The following is a 24,475-nucleotide window of genomic DNA, read 5'->3' as shown; positions in this document are numbered from 1 at the left end:
TCCCCAGAGACTGCAGATAGACTAGTAAGATTCTTGTAAATAGGTGACCAAGAATAAAGAAACTATTTTCATCTAGTCATTCTGGTTCCTTATGACTGACAACAATTAGAAAGAAATCATCCCTTCCGTTAAGCCCCAAGGACTTTTTGAGATAACTAGAGTGTAAAGGCAAAAATATAGAACACAATGTGATGTATAGGAAAAGAGAGAATTATTCCAGAAGCAGTGATACTCCTGTGAGTTGGATAAGGAGTTAGCTAAGCATCACCTTTCTAGCAATTTTTTTGCGGAGAAGGTGATCCCCAAAATACTAATTTCCAATTTATGGAGAGCTTGATGGGTGACACAACCAACAGCCGAACATTACAAAGGAAGATATTATCGAAGATAATGTAAGCATTTAATTCATGATTTTAATAAGAGAAGCTACTTCACAAATTGTTTTAATTAAAGATTGGAAAACAAATGCTAAATGTAAGAAACTAAAAGCACACTCTGAGTTTTTAATAAAGTTATTAAAATCAATTTTGAATAAGGATATTCAGATCAATAAAATGCTTTAAAATGTCTGCAAACGATACTGAAAATTTTAGTTTTATAGGGATGGGATGAATTAGGTTATCTTATTTTGACTTTAATGATATAGATATTAAATTAAATGGGCTACAGAAAACAAAAGACAGATTACAGAAGCATTTTGATTTCCTGAAAAAAAAAACCCTTTTCAATCATTTGTTTCCCAAAAGATAGCTCAACATACCATGAGATGATTTAATTTGCTGTTCTTAGATTAATTACATCTTGCTGGAAATAAATCTTGAACTGGCATGAGATTTGAGACTCTTTTGCAAAACCAATTACAATGCTAAAAAGGCAAGCAAAGCAAACAAACAAATTGCTGACTCCTTAACATGAAAACATAAAAAGTACTTCTGAATAAATAAAAATAAATTATTTTGAAATGCGGAAGCTCAATTGTTAATTTCAGAGATAATCATATTATAGTGACTTTGTCAGTCTTACGACATAAAGCTAAACCGAACACTGGAAAGATGCTCTGATTCAACAGCAGAGCACATGGTTTACCTAGCCATAATATTATTAGTTAAAAATATCTCATATAAGGCGAAAGAGATGGAAATGGCAATTTGTAATTCAGGACGCAGAGATTCAAATTTATTTGTGCTGGACAGAGTAATTTGCACTTTCACATTTTTTTTTAAATATAGTTTTTTTTCCTTTTCTACAACCAATTTCACTGTATTTAAGTACAATGACAATAAAGATTATATTTATATTTTAACATCCATAAGTGCTTAGTGAACAGTGAATTGTCCGGGTTGATGTTATATATTATACACAATGCTAACCATAACAACAGTAACAACAACAACACTAATAATAATTTGATGTTGTTAGTTGCGAAGTCGTGTCTGACCCATCGCGACCCCATGGAATCATTCCTCCAGGCCTTCCTATCCTCTACCATCCTCTGGAGTCCATTTAAGCTCATGCCGACTGTTTCGGTGACTCCATCCAGCTACCTCATTCTCTGTTGTCCACTTCTTCTTTTGCCCTCAGTCTTTCCCAGCATTAGGCTCTTCTCCAGGGAGTCCTTACTATTTAGTAGGGGTGGGTTTCAGCCGTTCGCACCAGTATGCCCGTACCTGATCATGAAATTTAGTGTGCCTTCCCGTACCTGAGTTTCCGAAGGCTCCATACCGGAATGCTTCCTCCCCTGGCCTTCCCCCCCCACTTGCTCTCCCGCCCACCCAGTTCCCGTTTGCTTGCCTCATCCGTCTGCACCAGGCTTGCCCCGCCCACCAACTTCCTTTGCCGGAGTGGAGGATTGGGAGAAGCCCACGTGGCACATGCTCCCTTCTCTTTGACAGTCACCTCGTTTCCAAAGGGAGGGGAGAGAAAACTATGAGTTTTTCCTCCCTCTGCTCCCTGGCTGTCAAAGAGAAGGGAGCAGCACGTGCCACGTGGGTTTCTCCCAACAGCCGAAGAAGGAACAGGAGGGGAGGATTTGGCTGTTGGGGATAGCCCACATGATGTGTGCTCCCTTCTCTTTGACAGCTGCATGGTTTCCAATTTGGGGGGGGGGAGAAATCCATGTGTTTTTCCTCCCTCTGAATGAATTCCCCCCCCCTTGGAAACCAGGCAGCTGTCAAAGAGAAGGGAGCAGCATGTGCCATGTGGGCTTCTCCCAACAGCTGAAGAAGGAACAGGAGGGAAGGATTCAGCTGTTGGGGGATAACCCAATGTGGTGCACGCTCCCTTCTCTGTGACAGCTGCCTGGTTTCCAATGGGGGAGTGGAGAAATCCATGCATTTTTCTTTCCTCTACATGGATTTCTTTTTCCCCATTGGAAACCAGGTGACTGTCTCTCTCTTTCTCTCTCTCTCTCACACACACACCGGACATGTGTAAGGGGGACTGGATCAGCTGGGAGGCTGGCAAAAAAGAAGCCTTTTTTTCTCCACTGCTGTGGCTCGCAGAAGAAGTAGGAAGGGATGATGGTTGGCGCTCTCTTCACGTACGGCTCGCCACCTCTGGCTGCAGCCCTCCCTGCCCTGCTTAGCTGGGTGGCTGGCCAGGAGAGTGGCGAGGGGGCGAGCGCTGGCCATCATCCCTGCCTTCTTCCTCTGCAAGCCATGGCAGTGGAGAAACAGAGGCTTCTTTGCCAGCCTCCCAGCTGATCCAGTCCCCCTTATACATGCACCTTGCATTGCAGTAAGAGTGGTGTCTGTGTGTGTGTGTGTGTGTGTGTGTGTGTGTGTGTGTGTGTGATGTGCGTGCCTTCCGTGGCGTGCCCAACACCTTCAGCCAGCCACCAGGTCACCCGCTGAGTGGCAGAGAAATCTGGCTTCGGCAAAAGGAAAAAAAGCCATTTGAAATTAGCCCTCTCTGCCGCTCTGCTAAAAAGGCAGGAATCAAGGCCAAGAGATAACAGGATGACTAACCATATTCGGTTAACCCCCAGAGCAGTAAGAGGCTGAATTGGGAGCTCTGTGAATTAGCTTGTAGGACACAGACTGCCGTGATCATAGGATTTATTCGGCACCAGTTTTAGTTCATAGAATATATCTACAAATATAATTGGAAGGGATATGTGCATGAGAGAGAGAGGTGGGGGAGAGAAAAAGAAAGTAAGAAGGAAGTGGGAGAGATACACACAAGAAAGGAAGGGAGGGAGGGAGGGAGGAAAAAAAGAGAGAGAGAAAAATAGAAAGAGAAAGAGAAAGAAAGGAAGAAAGAAAAAAGAAAGAAAAAAGAAAGAAAAAAGAAAAAGAAAGTGGGAGAGAGAGATGAAAGAAAGAAAGCAGGAAGGAAGGAAAGAAAGAAAGAAAGAAAGAAAGAGGGAGAAAGAGTCAAAAGGAAGGAAGGAAGGAAGGAAGGAAGGAAGGAAGGAAGGAAGGAAGGAAGGAGAACTTATGACCACAATTGAGCCTAAAATTTTGGTTGCTAAGCAAGAGCGTTGTTAAGTGAGTTTCACCACATTTTCCAAGTTGGCCACACCCATCCGGTCATATGACCGCCAAGCCACTCCCACTCAGTCACATGACTATCGAGCTACTCCCACAAAACAGGCCACACCTACAGAATAGGTTCTAAAAAATTTTGAAACCCACCACTGCTATTTAGATATAGATAATAATAATCTTTCAACTTCTAACATTTACATATACATAATGTATTCTATTATGTCTCAGTATACATATTATTTTACCTTCTACCTCTATTTTCTAATCCTTCATGAAGCAATTACCATATTAAGAAGTATTCTATATCTAATCATCATCTCTTGCCTTTTTAGTATTACAACTCTTATTGACTTTTGGACAAGTCTCCCATGTTCCTTTTTTGGGATCTTATATTTTCTTACATGACTCATACTTTGTCTAAATATTTCATCTGCATCAATACTATTTCTTGCTGTTGAATCTCTGAAGCACACATCAGTAACTCTTCCCTCACTTTTGGGAAATCTTTTTCTTTATTTTCTTCTATATTTTGACCTATTAAAGAGTAGTCTATCTGTTGCATTTTAGAGATTATTACTTTATCTTCTGTGTCTTTATCTGCTTGTGTCATTTGTTGAATTATTTCCTCTATTCTTTCATCAGTTCCTTCTGCATTTTCTTAATTTATTCATTCGCATGTATTTACCTCAAGGCAGATGTCAAGAAAAAAAGAGGGATGGGTGGAGGGAGGGAGGGAGGGAGGGAGGGAGGGAGGAAGGAAGGAAGGAAGGAAGGGCCAGTTAATGTGACACAGTAATATACAGTAATACAATGAAGAATACAGCACAGAAAGCTGTATTTAAATCAATCCTCAAATGAAATAAAATAAATAAATACTCTGATAACATGACATTCCATCTATTTTTAAAATGGTGACAGGAAAATTACCATCTTTGGGTGTGTATCTGTGTTTTATTTTTATTATTATTATTACTTAGTTCCTAGTGTACATAAGTTTTGTAAAATTTCATCTTATTAATATTGTAAACCTCCCAGAGTTACTTGTGATAAGATGGGAGGCCAATACATTTGATAAGTAAATACATAAAATAAATAAAACTTTCATGATAAAAAGCAGAGTACATCAGGGGAAGTTGACAGTGGGAGACAGAAAGAGAAAAATAGTTAATGAATGTGATGGACTGAAGTAATTTGATTAGCTGCTAAAAGGTGTAATTTTGGAGACAGAATGGAAGAAGGTGAGGTAGAGATAGAGAGCTGGCAAAGACTGAAATTGGTTTGCTAGGCAGCAGGAAATGTTGAAAGCTAGAGGTGGAATGGAAGACTGCCAAGAAAAGGTAACTGTTGGAAACCTCATCAAAATCTTACACATTTGTATGAATTAGGTACCGCCGATAGTCCTTGATTTACAATGATTTGTTGCAGCATCCCCATGGGCACATGATCAAATTTCAGATGCTTGGTAACTGGCATGTATTTATGAAGGTTGCACTGTCCTGGGGTCATATGATCACCTTTTATGACTGTCTGATATGCAATGCAGAAGCCAGTTTCACTAAACAATCATACTACCAACTTAACAACTATGTCAAGGAAGGTCATAAAATGGGGCAAAACTCACCTAACAACTCTCTTTCTTAGCCACTTAAATTTACTGTGGTCCTACGTGGAGGGCTGACTGTATTCTTAGTCTTCATTTATCCCTGACATACGTTTTTTAGTAGGTGTCAGTCAGTGGTGGGTTTCAAAAATTGTTCGAACCTACTCTGTGGGTGTGGCCTCCTTTGTGGGAGTGGCTTGCTGCCCATGTGACCGGATATGAAGATGCCGACGACACTTGTCAGAACCACCTTAAATTACCTCACACACAGCACTGGCATGCAAAAGAATATGATGTAAACTTGTTTTTTAAAAGGCATCTTTGGTTTGCATTAAAACCACTTCAACACACGCAATGTTCTGATTGCACCACAAACGCAGTAGTCATCCTTACCTTTCACAGAGGCACTGAGTTTTATAAATATGAGCATGATAGTGTAGAATAATCATATCCAAGGACCAGTGGTGGGTTTCAAAAAAATTTGGAGCCTCTTCTGTAGGTGTGGCCTGCTTTCCGGGTCCACTGGTGGAACCTCTTCTAACCGGTTCGGTAGATTTGATGAACCGGTTCTACCGAATAGGTGTGAACTGGTAGGAACCCACCTCTGGTGTCAGTGGAGCCCATCCATTAAAATTTTAAAAAGGTAAAATGAAAGAAAAATAGGGAGGGAGACTGGATGCATCTTAAAGAATGTTCTAGATTGCTGAAGGAAAAAAATAGGTCTGAGGTAAAATGATCAGTTCAACATTTTGTGGATTTTGAAACAACTCTTCACACAAGAGCCTTGATGGCACAGTGGTTAGAGTGCAGTACTGCAGGCTACTTCTGCTGATTGCTGGCTGACCGCAATTTAGCAGTTCAAATCCCACCGGGCTCAAGGTTGACTCAGCCTTCCATCCTTCCGAGGTGGATAAAATGAGGACCCAGATTGTTGGGGGCCAGAGGCTGACTCTGTAAACTGCTTAGAGAGGACTGTAAAGCACTGTAAAGCGGCATATAAGTCTAATAGCTATTGCTATAGGAGATTTGTGACAGGAAAGCTTGAGTTTCAGTTAAAGTCTTTACTGAGCTGGTTTTATCCAAGATAGTGGCTCGATACCAGCACAACGTGCAATGAATCAGATATAAAATAATCTCGGCAGGGTATCGCTGTGCAGAGAAAGTCTTTAAAAGCGTCTGGGAGAGCTATGCATTGCAGAAAAGTTACAAATGAATCCCCAGAAAGCAATGGAAAACAACTCTCACTACAATGAGCTTGGTAGAGTCTGGAGGATAAGAGCTGCCTTAGAACAAAAGATGCTGAGTTGTCCAACAACATTGGCTATGCTTCCGAGACAAAGAAGAGAGAAGAGGAAAAGTTTGTTTGGAACAACACATTTCCTGCTTTGGCTTGAAGATTGTAAATATAAAGACTCGGGATCCCAGCACAGCTGAAGTATTGTTCATGTAAAACTTGTTTTTTCCAGAAATCACAGATCAGGGAAATTGTTTTCCCAAACAATGTATGCTTTGTGCTAATGACAAGAATCATTAAGAACTCAAAACTGGTAGAAAGTGGAAAATTAGAATGTTTAAAAATGCATTCAACCCTGGCAGTTAGATTGATTGATACATACCTTCACAAGAGATGTACTTACTTATTTCATGTTTTATCTCTGTTGTATAAAAAATTAATAAAACAAGTAAATTCAGAGCACAGATGTACTCATGTTTGTAAATTGAACTTATGTCTATGAATTCCAGTGTCTTTAAACATTTGGTTAAGAAATGACTGATGAAAGGTAGGCATAATTCCTGATATCTACTAAACCTCCTCTAATAGTCTTCAATATTTGAGGAGCTGTCACACAGAAGAGGAGGCCAATCTATTCTCAAAGCAACTGAGGGCAGGACAAGAAGGGAAACTAATCAAGGAGAGAACCAACCCAGAACTAAGGAGAACGTTCCTGACAGTAAGAACACTTAATCAGTGGAACAGCTTGCCTCAAGAAGTTATGGAAACTCCAACATTGGATGTTTTTAAGAAGAGACTCGGTAATCATTTGTGTGAAATGGTACAGGGTATCCTCCTTGGACTAGAAGACCTACAAGGTCCCTTCCAACTCTGTTATTCTGTAATGTGTTAACATCTGAATATCTAAAATTCAAATGTCTAAATAAGCAATTTTGATTAAGGGAGGGGGGGGAAACTCCAGATAGCTATAGTGATCAATGGAGATAAAAGTCCATATATTTTCTTGTTCTGATGGATTGATTCAAAATTTTTGTTTTTCAGCAGAATTGACTCTAAAGGTCAACAAACACAGTTGAGAGGTCCTTTTTTGTCCCTGGAGAACTTCAACAACTAGATACATTTTCTGTCCCTTGTATTACTTCTTACCCAATTTTCATACTCTTGAATTGTAATAGTTTTAAAGACTTTGAAAATAAAAGTGGCTACTTCCATTCAATACAAGAAAAAACAAGTTACTGTAGGACCGACCTCAATTTATTGATGGCCTAAGGATATTTTCAAAGTTGTGCAGCCACAAAAGTAGTCATTAATGTCTACATAGGACATTCATTATTCTGTGTTAAGAGAACAAGAAGCACTGATAAGCACAGAGCCACTAAGTGCAGAAGGAGATATATCCTGAACCACTGGGTTTTTGGAAAAGACAAGTGGGGATTTTTTTTCCAAAAAATTCTCAGGGAAATAACAAGTTTTAAATTAGTTGCATGGCCTTATTTCTTCACCATCCCAATTATCTGAATTATTCTGTTTATGTCATTAGGGATAATGGCACTTGAGACCTCTAAAAGCCAAGTTTGCAAACATGATGAACACTTGTGTTGGACCAGTAATTTTCCCATCAATGAGAACTTTTAAAGCAACTGCAAGTGCTAGGCTTTGTTTCTGAGAAATTAAATCCACACAATAACATATGCCTATGAACGGCATTTACAAAGTCTTATGTGAGCAAAATTTCCCATCACAAGCACTTAATGTCTCATATAGAGGTCTTTCTCATTCTTAACTGGGCCAGAAAACAGTGGTTTTATCATTGTTGCATTCATATTAAAGCATGATATGTATGAAGTGATCCTCATCCCAATGACAAAGAACTATAAACCCTGATACAGAGAAATGTCTTACTTTATAAAAAAACTAGACTTACTTTGAAGGACTAACAGATATCAGGACTCCATTCAGTGGTGGGATTCAAAAAAATTTACTACCGGTTCTGTGGGCATGGCTTGGTGGCCATGGTATAACTTGGTGGGTGTGGCTCGGTGGGCATGGCAGGGGAAGGATACTGTAAAATCTCCATCCTCGTCCCATCAACTGGGACTTGGGAGGCAGAGAATAGATGTGGGCAGGGCCAGTCAGGTATTTACTGGTTCTCCAAAGCTCTGGGAGTTGAAGTCCACAGGTCTTAAAGTTGCCAAGGTTGGAGACCACTGCTCCAAACTATTCAAAATTTCCACTACCCGTTCTCCAGAACTGGTCAGAATCTGCTGAATACCACTTCTGACTCCATTTGACCTGAAACCTGTTGTTAGGAATCTCCATGTTATTTTATTGAAAGACTGTGCTCCTGTAAATGCAAACACCAATCTGCTATGGCAGATTTAATTTTCTTTTATTTATTTCAAGACTTTACATGGTTATCTTAGGGAGCATAAACCTGTCTGGCTGACAAAACCATGATAAAAATGACAAAACATCATAAAAACACACAAAAGCTTTTGGCACATCAAAGCGTGACTCAACACATACCAGCCCTGAAGTTTAATGGGCTCCAGCCTTGTTCTATCCAAATGCTGCAGGAACCTTTTAAGGCTTTCCTGAAATCTAGGAATGTATTACAGTAGTCCAACAGGGAAGTGACCTGGGCTTGAGAACTGCAAGCAAGGTTTTGCAATCAATGCATAATCGGAGTACAAAATGAATCTGTGCAAAGAGCCCGCCAGCCACAGCAGCCATCTATTCCTTAAGCAGGAGTTGGAAGTCCAGTTGTACATCATTATTATACGTGGGAGTATTGTCTTGGCAAAGTCAGAGATTAAAGCCTCACCAGATCCAGGAAGATCATAAATCCAGAGCAAGACTATTTTACTAGGGTTTATTAGAACCTGTTCTTCTCCATCCAGGACTTACAGCCTCCAGGAACTGGGCCAATACAGAGATATAATTCCTTGATCAACCAGGGATAGAGATGTATAACTGAGTGTCATCTGTATACTGGTTATACAGCATCCCATTCCACCATCTATAGGACCATCATATCCCATAGATATTAGGGTTAGGGAGTGGGTGAGAGAGCCAAGTCTGAGGCATTCCATATTAAAGGGGGCTGGCACTTGATTTCCCCCTAGAACCAGCCAGAGAGGAATGAGGAAAACCACTGCAAAACAGTGTCCCTTATTTCCAAATCTCAAAGCCAGTCCATGGGCTATAATGGTCAGTGTTACCAAACTTACTTCCCAATAGATCCAAGACAAACTTATGAATAACAGTCAATCATCACCCCCTGTCCTGAAACTGTGGCTAATCATCATCCTCTTTTAACAATCCCATAATCCCTTGCAGGGTGGAGTCTTGGGCAACTGAATGGAGCTGAGTGTTTACTGGCCAGATGCCCTTCCTGCTGCCAATGCAGAGTTTTTTTCCCCAGCAGATATATTCTCATTGTGCCTGGAGAGAAAAATGTCTGCCTCCACCTGAGATCGAACTCACAGCTTCCTGATTGTGAGGTGAGAGCTCCACCTCTAGGCCACTGCACCACTCTAAACTGTGGCTGATGTCATATCTAAAATCCCAAAAGGCACATGTCCAACAAGGGATCCCATCCTAAGTTCCCCCAAATATACATGCATATGGGCTTGTGTATGTGTCACATGTTACTTTTATTGAATTGGATCAAAAGTTGACTAAAGTCTACCTATTATTATTATCCTTGAGTAATGCCATAAAGCTGAGATTTATTTCAATGTAACCTGTTTTAGCATTACAGCATAGCTACTTCATGGTTTCATAACCATGCCTATTGCACAAAATATAGGGATACGGTGGCTCAGTGGCTAAGACACGGAGCTTGTCGATCAGAAAGGTCAGCGGTTCGAATCCCTAGCGCTGCATAATGGAGTGAGCTTCTACCAACCTAGCAGTTCGAAAGCATGTAAAAATGCAAGTAGAAAACTTGGTGGGAAGTTAACAGTGTTCTGTGTGCCTTCAGCATTTAATCATGCCATCTACATGACCATGGAGATTTCTTCAGACAGTGCTTGCTCTTCAGCTTTGAAATGGAGATGAGCACTGCCCTCTAGAGTCGGAAATGACTAGCACATATGTGTGAGGGGAACCTTCACCTTTTTATTACAGAAAATACTGTGTTTTATCAACTATCATAAGACAATCACTTTGATCTCCTGGGACTGACAAATGGTGTATTTTAAAACATTTTGCTACTACTGAAAAGTTTTATCAAAGAAATTGTGACTTTCTCTCACCTCTCCCTCTCTCTTTTTGAAGGCTTCTGTGGAAAATAAAATAAAATAATAACCTGCTCTGTTCTGGGTCATCTTCCTGGCAGGTTTGAAGCCTCAACTGACTTTTGTATGTTCCCAGGTTTTATGTAATTGGACACCTGTTAAGTGAACAGCTGTACCATCTTTGTTTATATGCTTTTATAGAAATGTCTGTAGCTGCCTTCCTGAGTACTGTCAGTCATGGAACACATGAGTGCATTCTCTTTGAGAGGGCCTCAAGCACTGCAAATGAGGTTCTCTCTTCTCGCAAGCTTTCTCTTTGATATCTTCAGGCCTCCGCTGTAAACATGGGTCCTTTGTGTGTTAAGTGCAGGGATTTGAGTGATGGGTATAGATATTTTGTCACTGGAAGAGCAGCTGTGATGTATTTATACTTGAAAGCCATTTTAAGAGTGTGTCACTTTGCATTACAAGCACTAATTCCTCAATATTAATATGCTGTCTAGCTGAGCAGTCTTGGAGGAGCTGAATTGCCTTATTTATTGGCGTCAGCAATGAAATCCTGCAAGGTCAAAAGAAACTTTCCCCTACACACGTACAGATTTTTGTAGGACTACACAACACTTACCAACTTAATCATCAGTTTTGGAATCATTCAGAATGTCATGACTCTAACTTCATTCTAAGTCAGCCAGAATAATGTAGCAGTAAGGAGTTGGCCTTAAGCTGGCAAACTTCGAGTCAGTTCCCCCTGAACCACATAACTTACTATGAGTCTTTGAGGAAGGAGCTTTCTTCCTCTTGTTGCCCAGTCTACTTTTCAGATTTTGTGCTGTAGGTATAAAAATAAGAGGAAAACTCCATATAACAAGGGAAAATAGAGGCTAAAAATATCATGTAGATAAACATGTTCCATATGAAGATTTGTAAGTCTGACAGTGTCTTCAAACTTTTAATTTCTTTTGCTGTGCGTATTCTATATTTCTCATAAAGAGTAGGCCAATCAAAGGAGTTCATTGGGCATCTCCACTACTAATTGGCAGGATTGTTTAAAAAATGGTCTATGACCTATGCAAGTCATTCTCAATGAGGCATCATTCATACTTTCAGGAGTCACCCTTTGATATTGTGGCCGAAGGCTTCTAGAAGTTGATGTTCACAATTTTGGTGGATATGAGGGATCCTTGGTGCTCTTTGAGCTTGCTTGTTTTCTTGCAAGCATTTCATTACCCAAACTAGAGTATATCACAGAAGTGAGTACACCCTCTCACATTTTGTAAATAATTAGGTATATCTTCCCAGAAGTTTAGACATCAATGGCTATGTGTTGTGTTATTTTGAGGGGACAACACATTTACACTGTTAGACAAGCTGTAAACTCACTATTTTACATTGTAGCCAAGTGTCATTTCTTCAGTGTTGTCACATGAAAAGATATACTTCAATATTTACAAAATGTGAGGGTATGTACCAGGAGTGGGTTCTTGCCAGTTCTAACCTCTTCTAGAGAAGAGGTACGACAAATCTACTGTGCCGTTTCCAGCTCCCTCCCACCGCCCATCCGCACCACGCTTGCCCCGCCTGCCTCTCACTGATTGGCTGGCTCACCAATCATCCCACCCGCCTCTAAGAGTCCTATTTAAACCTTAAAGTCTTAAAGCTATCAAGTTTGAACACTCCTGGGTTTTTCTTTCTAAAGGGTTAGGGGTGCAAGGGTCTTGCAACTTGATAGCTTTAAGGCTTGCACACTTCAGTGACAGAGTTCCTGAGCCAACATGACTGGAGGAGGAATTCTGAGAATTGAAGTCCACAAGTCTTAAAGCTGTCAAGTTTGAACACCCCTGGGTTTTTTTCCTAAAGGGTTAGGGGTGCAAGGGTCTTGTAACTTGACAGCTTTAAGACTTGCGTGCTTCGAATGCCAGAGTTTCTGAGCCAACATTTTGGTTGCTAAGCAAGAGCATTGTTAAGTGAGTTTCACCATATTTTACAAGTTGGCCATGACGATCTAGTCACATGACTGCCAAGCCACTCCCACCCAGTCACATTGCTGGCAAGCCACTCCCACAAAGCAGGCCACACCTACAGAAGAGGTACTAAATTTTTTTGAAACCCACCACTGGGATACACTCACTTCTGCGACATTATCAGTACTAGTAAGGAGTTCTGTTTGCTGTCAGCTTATATTTTGGGCTTTTGCCTGTCTATTTGAGTGGGGCAGTCTTAGGGATTCTTTGGTTGGGCTGTTTACTAACTGCTCTTTGGGAGTTTCTTGATTGGGGTATGGCTTACTTGATTGTTGGTCTGAAGTTGACCTTGGAATTAATGTATGCTGATCTCAGTGCTAATTACCGGTGGAGAGGTGCCGGAATCCTTTGCTCTTTGGGGCTGGTTGATTGTCTCTTTTGCATTGTCTATAGATCTTGTTAATGTCTATGTGTCTATTGATGGCTGATTTGTCAGAGTGCCAGGTTTCTAGAAATTTCCTCCTAGCATTTTTGCACTTGGCTTGATCTTGGATTGTAATCAGTGGTGGGATTCAAATAATTTAACAACTGGTTCTCTGCCCTAATGACCAGCAGGGTAGGTGGGGCTTGATGGTCATGTGACTGGGTGGGCATGGCCAACTCAACATCACTCACATTGATGGGCACTTCGCGTTAGCTGTGACAATGTAATAAGGGTTAACAGAAGAGGCAGTTTCTGTAAGCAGGGCAATAAAGATTAGGCTAGAAACAACACTAGAATGTTTCCTTCCTGCCTTCCTTACAGGATTAGCCCTGTAAAGTGGAAAAAAACAAAAGGAGTTTTCTTCCAACAACAGGTTCTCCGAACTGCTTAGAAAGTTACCAACCAGTTCTCCCAAATAGGTGTGAACTGGCTGAATCCCACCACTGATTGTAATCTGTCTATATATTGTGAAATTGATGGATATCAAAGAGCCATGATTTAAAACCCATTTATTCTTCACAAATCCATACCCATTTTGTTATCAGGTACAATTGTGCCCAAATGGTATTTCCAAATTAGTTTTGTGCAGTCTGTGTAGTAATAGTAGCTGCTTTCTGCAAAGCATCATGGGAGAAATTATCTAATGATGTCTTCCATTGGGATATCATGGAAGGTTGTGAAGCTGCAGAGATAATTGTGCAATAAAAGGCAGATAATTATATCTTGTTTGGATTAGCTGATAATTAAATAAAATGAAAGAGCACCACTCTCCAGTAACATAATTCTGTTTTCTCTTGTAACAAAATTTCTAAAGAAATTCTCTTTCCAAACTAATCACTCTTCATTATTCCAATATCTTCTGAACTTCATCTATAGATGCCAGTACCACTTTGATATAAAAACATAATGGGCAAAGAGTGACAATTTAAAATTGTAAAATACCCTACAGATTTATCTTGCTTACTTTCCTTGTTTAATATAAGAATCCGCCTTTTTGAGAGTGGGAGGGGAGAGATCTTTCTTACCTCATGAGTCATCTTAACTCAGTATTTTTCTACCCTGCACAGAGCGTCAAAACAATTTTGTAACATCATAACATAAATAACATCATCTTAGTTTTAATTGATATAATAATCCTGAGATGAATAGGAAGATATAATGTTGGATGGTAGTTGGCAGAAGGTCTTGTTATGAAAGGAGATATTTGCTTGGTGAATATTTATATTTAGAACAGTTTTGGCTATGACCCACATAAGCATCTCTAAAAACCTGATGTCCCCCCCCCCACGACATATAATTCTTATTTTACTCAAAAAGTGAACTCTACTCACATGGAGGAAGCCTAAAAGGCCATTAACTTGGTTTAAATAAGGTTCAAATTGCCCCCATTAAAAATGAAATTGCCTCCCCCCCCCCCCGTGGGGCATGGGCCCCATTTTGGGAAACCACTGATTTAAAAGAATTACTCTGATGGTTGCTGTCAGAAAGGGTATTGTTTCCTGCTCAAAATAACACTATAAAATATTTTTTATTAAAGACATGGAATACAACCTAGTAATTGGTTATATTGGTGTTTTTTTTTTAAATCAGATTAATTAAAAGTTTCACTCCAAATTTATTACGAAATACATTTCAGTAAGTTCAATAGACTTTTGTTTAGCTACTTCCAATAGGTGAGGGGTGAAATGAAAACTATGGGTCACTGGCATATTAGTATGACCATGTTGTTTACCTATGTCAGGAGTGGCTAACCCTTTTGTCCCCATGTGCCAAAATTGCGCATGCATGCACGATAGTACGTCTGGGTGTGTTGACACCTATAATCAGGGGTGGGTTCTTGTCAGTTGTCAAATCTACAGTGCCGTTTAGAACCGGTTCCAGCTCCCTCCCCCTGCCCGTCCGTACATCATCAAAATGAAGAGCGAGAGGGGAGCGAGAGGAATTCTGGGAGTTGAAGTCCACAAGTCTTAAAGATGCCAAGTTTGAACACCCTTGGGGTTTTTTTTTCTAAAGGGTTAGGGGTGCAAGGGTCTTATAACTTGATAGCTTTAAGACTTGCACACTTTGAGCTTTGAGATTTGCCTCTCACTGATTGGCTGGCTCACCAATTGCCCCGCCCGCCTCTAAGAGTCCTATCTAAACCTTAAAGTCTTAAAGTTGTCAAGTTTGAACACTCCTGGGGTTTTTTTTTCTAAAGGGTTAGGGGTGCAAGGGTCTTGTAACTTGACAGCTTTAAGACTTGCACACTTCAATGCCAGAGTTCCTGAGCCAACATGACTGGAGGAGGAATTCTGGGAGTTGAAGTCCACAAGTCTTAAAGCTGCCAAGTTTGAACACCCCTGAGTTTTTTTTTCTAAAGGGTTAGGGGTGCAAGGGTCTTGTAACTTGACAGCTTTAAGACTTGAGTGCTTCAAATGCCAGAGTTTCTGAGTCAACATTTTGGTTACTAAGCAAGAGTGTTGTTAAGCGAGTTTCACCACATTTTACAAGTTGGCCATGCCCACCCAGTCACATGACTGCCAAGCCACTCCTACCCAGTCACATGGCCAGCAAGTCACTCCCACAAAGCAGGCCACACCTACAGAAGAAGTTCTAAAAATTTTTGAAACCCACCACTGCCTATAATGCAATGCGTTCCACCCCCATGCATGCATGGACAAGCCCCCATCCTCCTCCTGCGCATGCGCACATCCCCCTGCCCTCTCTCCCCACACCACACTAAGTTTTGGGCCTAGCAGCCCTCCCTGAAACTTCCTGGGGCCAAAAATGTTTTTCCCCCATGACAACCCCTCTCCCCGTGTACCTCCTGCATGTGGGGCAGAGACCCAAAAATCAGCTGGCCAGCAGGAGGCACATGTGCATGTGCAGTGAAGCTGAGCTGGGCGCTGGCTCTCATGCCCACAGAGAAGGCTCCGCATGCCATCTTTGGCACGTGTGCCATAGGTTTGCCATCACTGTCCTATGTTAATCCAACATTTGGAAGAATTAAAATAAAATATGTTGTCCAGAGTCAGATAAATATACAAATAAATAAATACTGCTCACTCTGAGGAAGCTACCCTGCTGACCATCAACAAGGACCATTTCTCCAGTTTGTTTTGTGCTTCTCTCCTTCCAAACATTAACAACTTCCAGGGAATTTCCTACGGAATATAGTGACTTTTCCTGTGCTCTATATAAAAATATATCCTCACAAATCAAGAGGAAGCAGAGTCTTGACTAAGAAGCGGAGAAGATTTACATTCTTCTACTGGGCCAGTTATTACTCTCCTGAAAACCCCACCACATCAATATAATGAATCCCTCAACCTCTGCCGCCAGCACAATTTTTCTTCCCATCCTCATTGGCTCCCAACTTTCTGCTTGACCTTTTACAATCTGCGCACAGCAGAACTTCATTACCACCTTTTAATGATGCACAAATGGCACACAACACCAAGGTCACAGCAGATCCAAGGCAAGAACTTTTGAAGCATTAGTAAAACAGCAGTGAGACTTCATTTAAAGACGTATCGCAGCTGGGTGGAAGAATAAAACTGTTGCATTAGCAAATGATTCCCATAGCCATTCATGCTATATAGGAGACCAGGGGAAAAGGGAATTTTCAGGATGTCATTGCTTGGCTATCTTTAATAGAGTAACTTCAGTTCTGGAACAGGAAATGGGATTTCTTTTTCACATATATATCAGGAGTTAATGAATGCACTTGCAATACAATCTAAGAGAATTGCCTGAATGACGGAAAGATAATAGAACTTGGATGGGAACATTCAAATCAATGGACATACAAATGAATGTGTTAGGTACTTAAGTTTGCATTACATTTCCTTCATTTTACAGTCATGATTACAAGTTAAGTTTGATAAGGACAGGAAGAAAAGACTAGGCTGGGGCTAAAATAATTACTTGGTGGCTGAGCTCTATGATTCATGTTTAATAACATCCACTGATTTGAAATTGGATTTTAGGGGCCCAAAGTAAAATGTTATTTTCAAACCATATTTTATTGCTTAGCTCGGTATGTAATGTCTTCCTTAATCAGTCTGTAACTGTCCCAAACAATATGCACAGGAAAAGATACACTATCATGTTTATTTTGTTCAGACTTATAAAAACTGCATTAAATTTATGGGATTCTTGTAATTTCACTGAACTGAAGAGTAAATATTTTCAAGAAAAGATGTAAAATCCCAATTCTAAATAACTTGAATGAATCCTCTAATCATCTTAATGAACAGGATGGGATGGAATAGAAAATAGAGTGGAGTGGAGTGGAGTGGAGTGGAGTGGAGTGGAGTGGAGTGGAGTGGAGTGGAGTAGAGTAGAGTAGAGTTAGAGTAGAGTCGAGCAGAATAGAATAGAATTCTTCATTGGCCAAGTGTGATTGGACACACAAAGAATTTGTCTCCAGTTCATAAGCTCTCAGTGTACATATATGCAACAAGTGATAAATTGTGATCATAATAATCATAAAATATATCCATCATAAATCATAAAATGCAACACATAGTGATAGTCATAGGATACTAAATAAGCAATCAACTTAAACCATACTAGGGTTCTAAATAAAACAATTAATATAAATTGTAAGATGATTAGGATAATAGTAATACAGCCCTACTAGAAGTTGACATTGTAGGAATTAGTTTTTTTTAGCAGAGTAATGACATGGTGGAAAACTGTCCTGGCATCTAGTTGTTTTGGCATTGGAATGTCCTATAGCTTCATCTTGAAGAAGTTGTAGCAGTTTATGCCCAGGGTGTGAGGGGTCTAGATATGTTCACAGCCCTCTTTCTGGCTTGTGCAGTGTACAGGTCCTCAATGGAAGGTAAGCTGGTAGCAAGCATTTTTTAATGCCGTTCTAACTACCCATTGGAGTCTGTGTCTTGTTTGGTTGGGGCACCAAACCAGATAGTTATAGAGGTGCAAATGACAGACTCAATAATTCCTTTGTGGAACTGTATCAGCAGCTCTTTGGGCAGTCTAAGCTTTCTGATTTGGTGCAGGAAGAACATTCTTTGTTATGATTTTTTGATGACATTTTTTATGTTAGGTGTCTGTTGTGGCCCAGCAGGAGCCGGTGAAGCTGTCGATGGACTCCGATAGCGAGGGACCCTATGAGTCGGCTTTGGAAGATGTGGAGGACCCTGGGCAGGGTTCAGACTCTGAGCAGGGACCAGAGAGGCTGGTTGGCCACCAGGAGGTGCCTGAGGCATGGAGCAGCGGTGAATGTCAAAGGGAGTTTGTCTCTGATGTCAGGCACTGGAGCAGTGGGGAGGAGCAAAGGGAGTTGGTCCCTGATGCCCAGCAGAGAAGGGTGGAGAAGCGCAGGCAGCAATTACGGAGACAGACTCAGAGGAAATAATCAGGCCCAGGTGGTTGTGATTTGGTTTCTCCCAAGAGAGTATATAAGAAGAGACTTTGGGAGGAGACCTTTTGCAGGACACAACTGTTATACTAGGCTGGAGAAGCTCTTGTGTATATCTCTTATTTGTGGGAGTCTGGGTTGCTGCCAATGTCTTGTCTGTGAGTTATTACTGCGAATAAAGTGTGGCTAACAGTAAGCTTGTGTCGGCATGACTCACCGGTCGGAGGGGGGTCAGAACAGGTGCCCATTTTAAGTCTTGAGATATTATAGAACCTAGAAACTTGAAGGTCTTTACTTTGATAGTTTGTTGTCTAGTATTGTAAGAAGTGGTAGAATAGGAGGGCTAATAGAAAGGTATGATACAATATCCTATATTAAAAATATCATATTAGATAGGAGATATCTGTGCAATTTTAAAGTTTATTTTAAATATATTTTCATTTTATGTGATAAGCTGAATGTCATTATGTTATTTTTGTATTCCAAAATATGATGACCTACTCCAAATTAATTTATGTTTTATGTGTTTCATTTATATCTCATCCTTATGAATTTTATCTAAAGGTTATATGAGTGGAAGACTGCTCATAGACTCAATTCCTTTCTTCCCTACAGTCATCTATAAAATCACTTTTGATGGCAGGAAAGGCAGAATTTACTAAATTAGCTTTCTCTTATTTCCTATTTTTTTCAAACTGTATCCATCTGTATTTTTTTTAAAAGGCAACATAAAAATGTCCATGTGTGTTATGTCAATTTATACTAATATGCATATCTTAATCCAGTATATGCTTCTTGAGCAGTTTTTCATATAATCCTTTATTTTATAAACTTTTTCAACACATGAGTCATTTCAATTTTCAGTGCTTTATTTTGTTCTGAAACTTGCATTGCAAAAATCCGGGATGTGTAACCAAGACACGTTTCTTTTTTGGCTGAAAAATGTTAAAGGTTACCATGATCCATTCACTGTAACCTTCCATATATGTCTATCTTTGCAAGCCAACCATGCTTACAATATTTTTGTACACTTATTCCTACACTGAGGTTTGGGCCCTAAACATATCACTTTTTAGTTTTATAGGATCTCATCAATTCCATCCAACAACTTTCTTGGTCAATGTTTCTCTCCTCTAGACCCAGTTATTCTTCCTTGATATATTTGTTTTAAGATTTAATTCACATTCATTCTGTTCGACTACACCACCTCATATTTTTATTTGACAAGACCACCAGTACTTCTTTCACAGTGGGTGGTCACTTTTATATTTCATAATGATTGTACAACTGCAAGAGTTGAAGGAGCAGGTTAGGAACAGATCATCATGAAGAAAATCTATTTATATGATTGTTAGGAGCTACTAGCATGTTTCCCCGAAAATAAGGCAGGGTCTTATTTTCTTTTGACCCCTGAAATAAGCACTTGACCTTATTTTTGGGGAGGTCAGATTATTTTTGAGGTGTAGGGGGTGGCTCATGGCTGCTGCTATATTGCAATATTTTTGGGGAGGGCTTATTTTTTGGGGAGGGATTATTTTTGGGGGAACAGGGTAAGACAATGACTTGATAGCAAATAATCATCACCACCCATTAATTGTTGATGCTATTACTTTTTATTTTGCTTTAAATTTATCCTAAATATTCCAAGCACAATGTGTTCAGTATTTATATTTCTCTTGACATATCCCAGTTCTTACTTCCACAAAGGATGAGTAGAAACATGCTCTTACATACAGCTACTTTTGCTTCATTTGACACATATTCATATTGATACATTGCTGCAGATGATATACGACTCACTACTTTTCTACCAACCTGTGTGCAACTTAACACACCCATTGATACAACATGTGTGCATTTTAACACACAGGTTGATAGAACATGCATGTTAAGAAAAAAGAAGAGGGGGGTCAACCTATTTTCCAAAACACCAGAAAGCAAGACAAGAAGCAATGAATGGAAACTGAATAAAGAGAGAAGCAATCTAGAACTAAGGAGAAATTTCTTGGCAGTAAGAACAATCAATAAGTGGAACAACTTGCGTTCAGAAGTTGTGGGTACTCCAACACTGGAGGTTTTTAAGAAGGGACTAGAGAACTATTTGTCTAATATAGTGTAGGTTTTCCTTCTTGAGCAGGGGGTTGGACTAGAAGATCTCCAAGGATGATTCCAACTCTGTTATTCTATTATTCTGTTATAACATTTCTTCCCATCCTTAGGAAATGCTATACACACATTCTTCTAATTCAGTTCTTCTAATTGCTGTGGTTTATCACCATTTCTGTATAGCTTAACTTTCCATTTCAAGCGTTGGTTTTTAAAATATTAATTTTCAGATCCATGTACTCTGCCGCATCGTACAATCTGCTTGACCCAGGATGCAAATCCTTCAAATTCTAAATAACATGATTAGCATACAAAAGTAGATGCATGGACAAATTTCGCTCACCGTTATATATTTCTAACCCCCTCAATCAGAATTCTATCAAACAGTTTCCCGTGCACATCTAACAATCTAATTACACTACAGTTTTTACTCTTGCTACCTTTCCTTTCGTATGAGGTAACAATAATCATATTCTTCCTATCATCAGAAACAGATGCACTCTCTTTAATAAGTGATAGAACTAATCCATAAGTAAACATCATCCATATTTTAACCACCTACATCTGCAAACTTTCAGTACTCTCCCAGCTTTTATGATCTCCATTTCATGGTTTGCTTCTTGGAAACTAACACACACACACACACACACACACACACACACACACACACACACACACACAATTTCTGTTCTTTGACACAGTTCTACTGTCCCCACATACTGTCCAACATTCCTCCGCAGTTTAGTTTCATCTCAGATTGTTCTTTTATTTTTTAATCCAATTTATTCTGCTGAAGGATCCTAATTTAGGCCTTTTCACCCATTTTGTTTTCAAAATTTCCATTAAAATGGCTTTGCCTTTACCCTACGTACGATGAGCCTGACTTCCATCACACTTTCTTGCTAGATTTTCATGTATTTATGCACCCAGGCAGATGCCTGCAATAACACATTGCTAGGAAGGAGTGCCTGACAGAGGAACAAGAGACAACTCAGTGCAGACAATTTGTGTGAGGGAAATGGGTGAAAATGGCTCCTCCTTATTAATTCTCAGATCAATGTGGTAGTTTGCTTCAGTGGTTGGTAGTTTGCTTTAGTCGGTAAGAGAGGAATAATAAAGAAATGTGCTTGGAAAAATCATAACTGTGCCTTTCTTGATTTTATGAAGCTGGAAACACGTAATCAAAATGATGTGTACCAGTGGTGGGTTCCAGATCGCATTGCAACTGGTACAATGCAACAGGGTTGGGCGTCCACCACATATACGTGCGCAGCACGCACATGGGTACTCACTGCCCGTGATGCTCCATAGTGCTCCAGCTGCTCAGCGGAGCATCACACAGGCACTGTACACTCCAAGCCCCGATCTGCTCAAATACAGGTAAGAAGGGTGGGCGGGCGGGTGAGCACTCCTTACCTGTACCGTACCGGAACGGTACCTGGTGCTCCCAGCAGGCACTGGTACGCCTGTACTGGGGCGTACCGGTCATATCCCACCACTGATGTGTACTTATTTTGTTGATAACTAACTGAGGTAGGTGAGTTTAGTTTCTGTTTAGCTATAGTTCTCAAAGGAGAAGTGGCAGATATGGAAAAAAGAAGTATTTAAAAAAAAACACCCAAGGAAATTTTGCGCTACGTATAAACATATGAATGAGGATGAATGGGTTCAAGGCATGATTCATGGGATGATGGAGTGGTGCAGGTGTCAGGCCTGGAAGCCATCTTTTGCATTGGGCCTTCAGGCCTGCCCTATTTAATAGGGCAGGCCTGAAGAGCCAAGGTGGCACAGTGGTTAGGGTGCAGTACTGCAGGCCACTTCAGCTGACTGTTATCTGCAGTTCAACGGTTCTAATCTCACCGGCTCAAGGTTGACTCAGCCTTCCATCCTTCCGAGGTGGTTGAAATGAGGACCCAGACTGTGGGGGCGATATGCTGACTCTGTAAACCGCTTAGAGAGCGCTGAAAGCCCTATGAAGCGGTATATAAGTCTAACTGCTATTGCTATTGCTATTAATACTGTTGGGAAATTGGGAGGGGGGATTATATATAGTATGGGAGATATATAGTCAAAATAACATTCCTTTCTCAGAGAGTCAAGGACGTCTTGCTCTGCACTTTGAGTGGTGTGACTGGGAGGCATCTCCCGGACGGTGCCTGATTGGACCATATGATGGGCCTTGAGTGCTGGGCAAGGATTTGAACTTTCATTTGGGTGAGGAAAACCTGGAAGCTTTCAGATTCAGGTTTTCCCAGATGCACCAATATGACTTCCCTAATAAAATGGAACTTTGAGGAAACTCAAGCTTCGGAGTCCTCTTTCGTTGGGGGTGTTACTTGGAACCCTGACAGCAGGACACAATCTAGTCACTGCAGAAGGCCCCTTAGGGCAGGGCTGTCAAACCCCTGGCCCACGGGCCGGATACATCACACGCTGGCCAGGCCCACACCTGGTTTAGTGAAGGGGGAAGTCCTGATATGTCACATGATGATGCTGTGATGGCGTGAGTTTGACACCCCTGCCTTAGGGGGGCAGTCAGAAGGAATGGATGAGGATGGAAGGAAAGGAGATCAAAGGTTTTCCTTGCCAAATAATCACTAGCTGGCTAGCCAGCTGCCAGTTGGTTTCCCCAATCGGGAGACAGGAAACATTGCTGCTGCTACTTGTCTGAGAGGCTGTAAGAATATGGAAGAGCAGGGCAAAAAAAACATGATCTCATTTGCACTTTGAAAGCAGAAGGTGGGAAGATATTTTTTTCATAGAGATATGCAGAGCAATTATTAGATGGCTTGTAAATTGTACTCGTAAAGTTTGACGCTGAAGAAATGAAATTCATTTTGCTGTGTTTCATCAGGGTTTGATTAAAATGGACAAAAATGGAATGGAATAGAACTTTCCTGTGTCAAAATGTGGGAGACTTTGCAAAATGTAGACTAGACTCTGTATACAAGATAGAATAGAATAACAGAGTTGGGAGGGACCTGGGAGGTCTTCTAGTCCAACCCCCTGCTTATGCAGGAAACCCTACACCACTTCAGAGAAATGGTTATCTAACATCTTCTTAAAAACTTCCAGTGTTGGGGCATTCACAACTTCTGGAGGCAAGTTGTTCCACTGATTAATTGTTCTAACTGCCAGGAAATTTGTCCTCAGTTCTAAGTTGCTTCTTTCCTTGATTAGTTTCCACCCATTGCTTCTTGCCCTGCCCTTAGGTTCTTTGGAGAATAGCTTGACTACCTCTTCTTTGTGGCAGTCCAGAGGTAGGTTGCTCCCAGTTTGGCCCAGATTGGGTGAACCAGTAATAGCAGCAGTGGGAGGCTCTACCCACACACCCGGATGCTTCTGCGTACACACAGAGGCTTCAGTGCATGCGCAGAAGTGTCATGCATGCATCATGTGCAATACAAGCATCATGTGCAATACAAGAGTGCGAGGGAGTGCACCCAAACTGGCAATAAAAAAATTGGCAACCCACCACTGTGGCAGCCCCTAAGATATTGGGACACTGGTTATATGTCAGCCCTAATCCTTCTTTTCATCAAAGTAGGCATACCCAATTCTTGCAACCGTTCTTCCTAAGAAAAGGATACTAATAAAATAGAGGGATTTTGGAATGTCACTCAGTACCTTGTAGCATAGCATCCAGATATTCTAAATAGGGGAATAAACTTGGATACCACAAACTCTCTTACATTGTGGTAAGATAAAAATCAAAACTGTGTATGGTCCATTTCAAACTGGACATGACCCCAATATATGATGCAGCTGGAAAAAAACCCCACAACCCACAGATGTAATCTTAGGCTGCTTCAACCAAAGTATAGTATTAAGATCAAAAGAAATCTTTTTTTTCTGTACTGCTCAGATCACACCCAGAATATTGAATGTAATGTTGGTGAACTGGGGCATGTCAGGATGCCCAGAAGAAAAATAATAAAAGGAATATTGGGTATAATAAGCCTGAAGAATAGAAAATGGTGGTAAGTTATGATA

At 40.6% G+C, this 24,475-nt stretch overlaps 1 protein-coding gene across 1 annotated transcript in view; it reads right to left on the bottom strand.

Moving 5' to 3' along the window:
- Positions 1-24,475, bottom strand: part of NLGN1 (neuroligin 1) — a 545,726-nt gene that overhangs the window by 98,441 nt on the left and 422,810 nt on the right.

This window comes from Thamnophis elegans, chromosome 10, assembly GCF_009769535.1.
Source record: "Thamnophis elegans isolate rThaEle1 chromosome 10, rThaEle1.pri, whole genome shotgun sequence".
Classification (NCBI taxonomy): Eukaryota; Metazoa; Chordata; class Lepidosauria; order Squamata; family Colubridae; genus Thamnophis; species Thamnophis elegans.
This window is presented reverse-complemented; position numbering and strand designations above follow the sequence as displayed.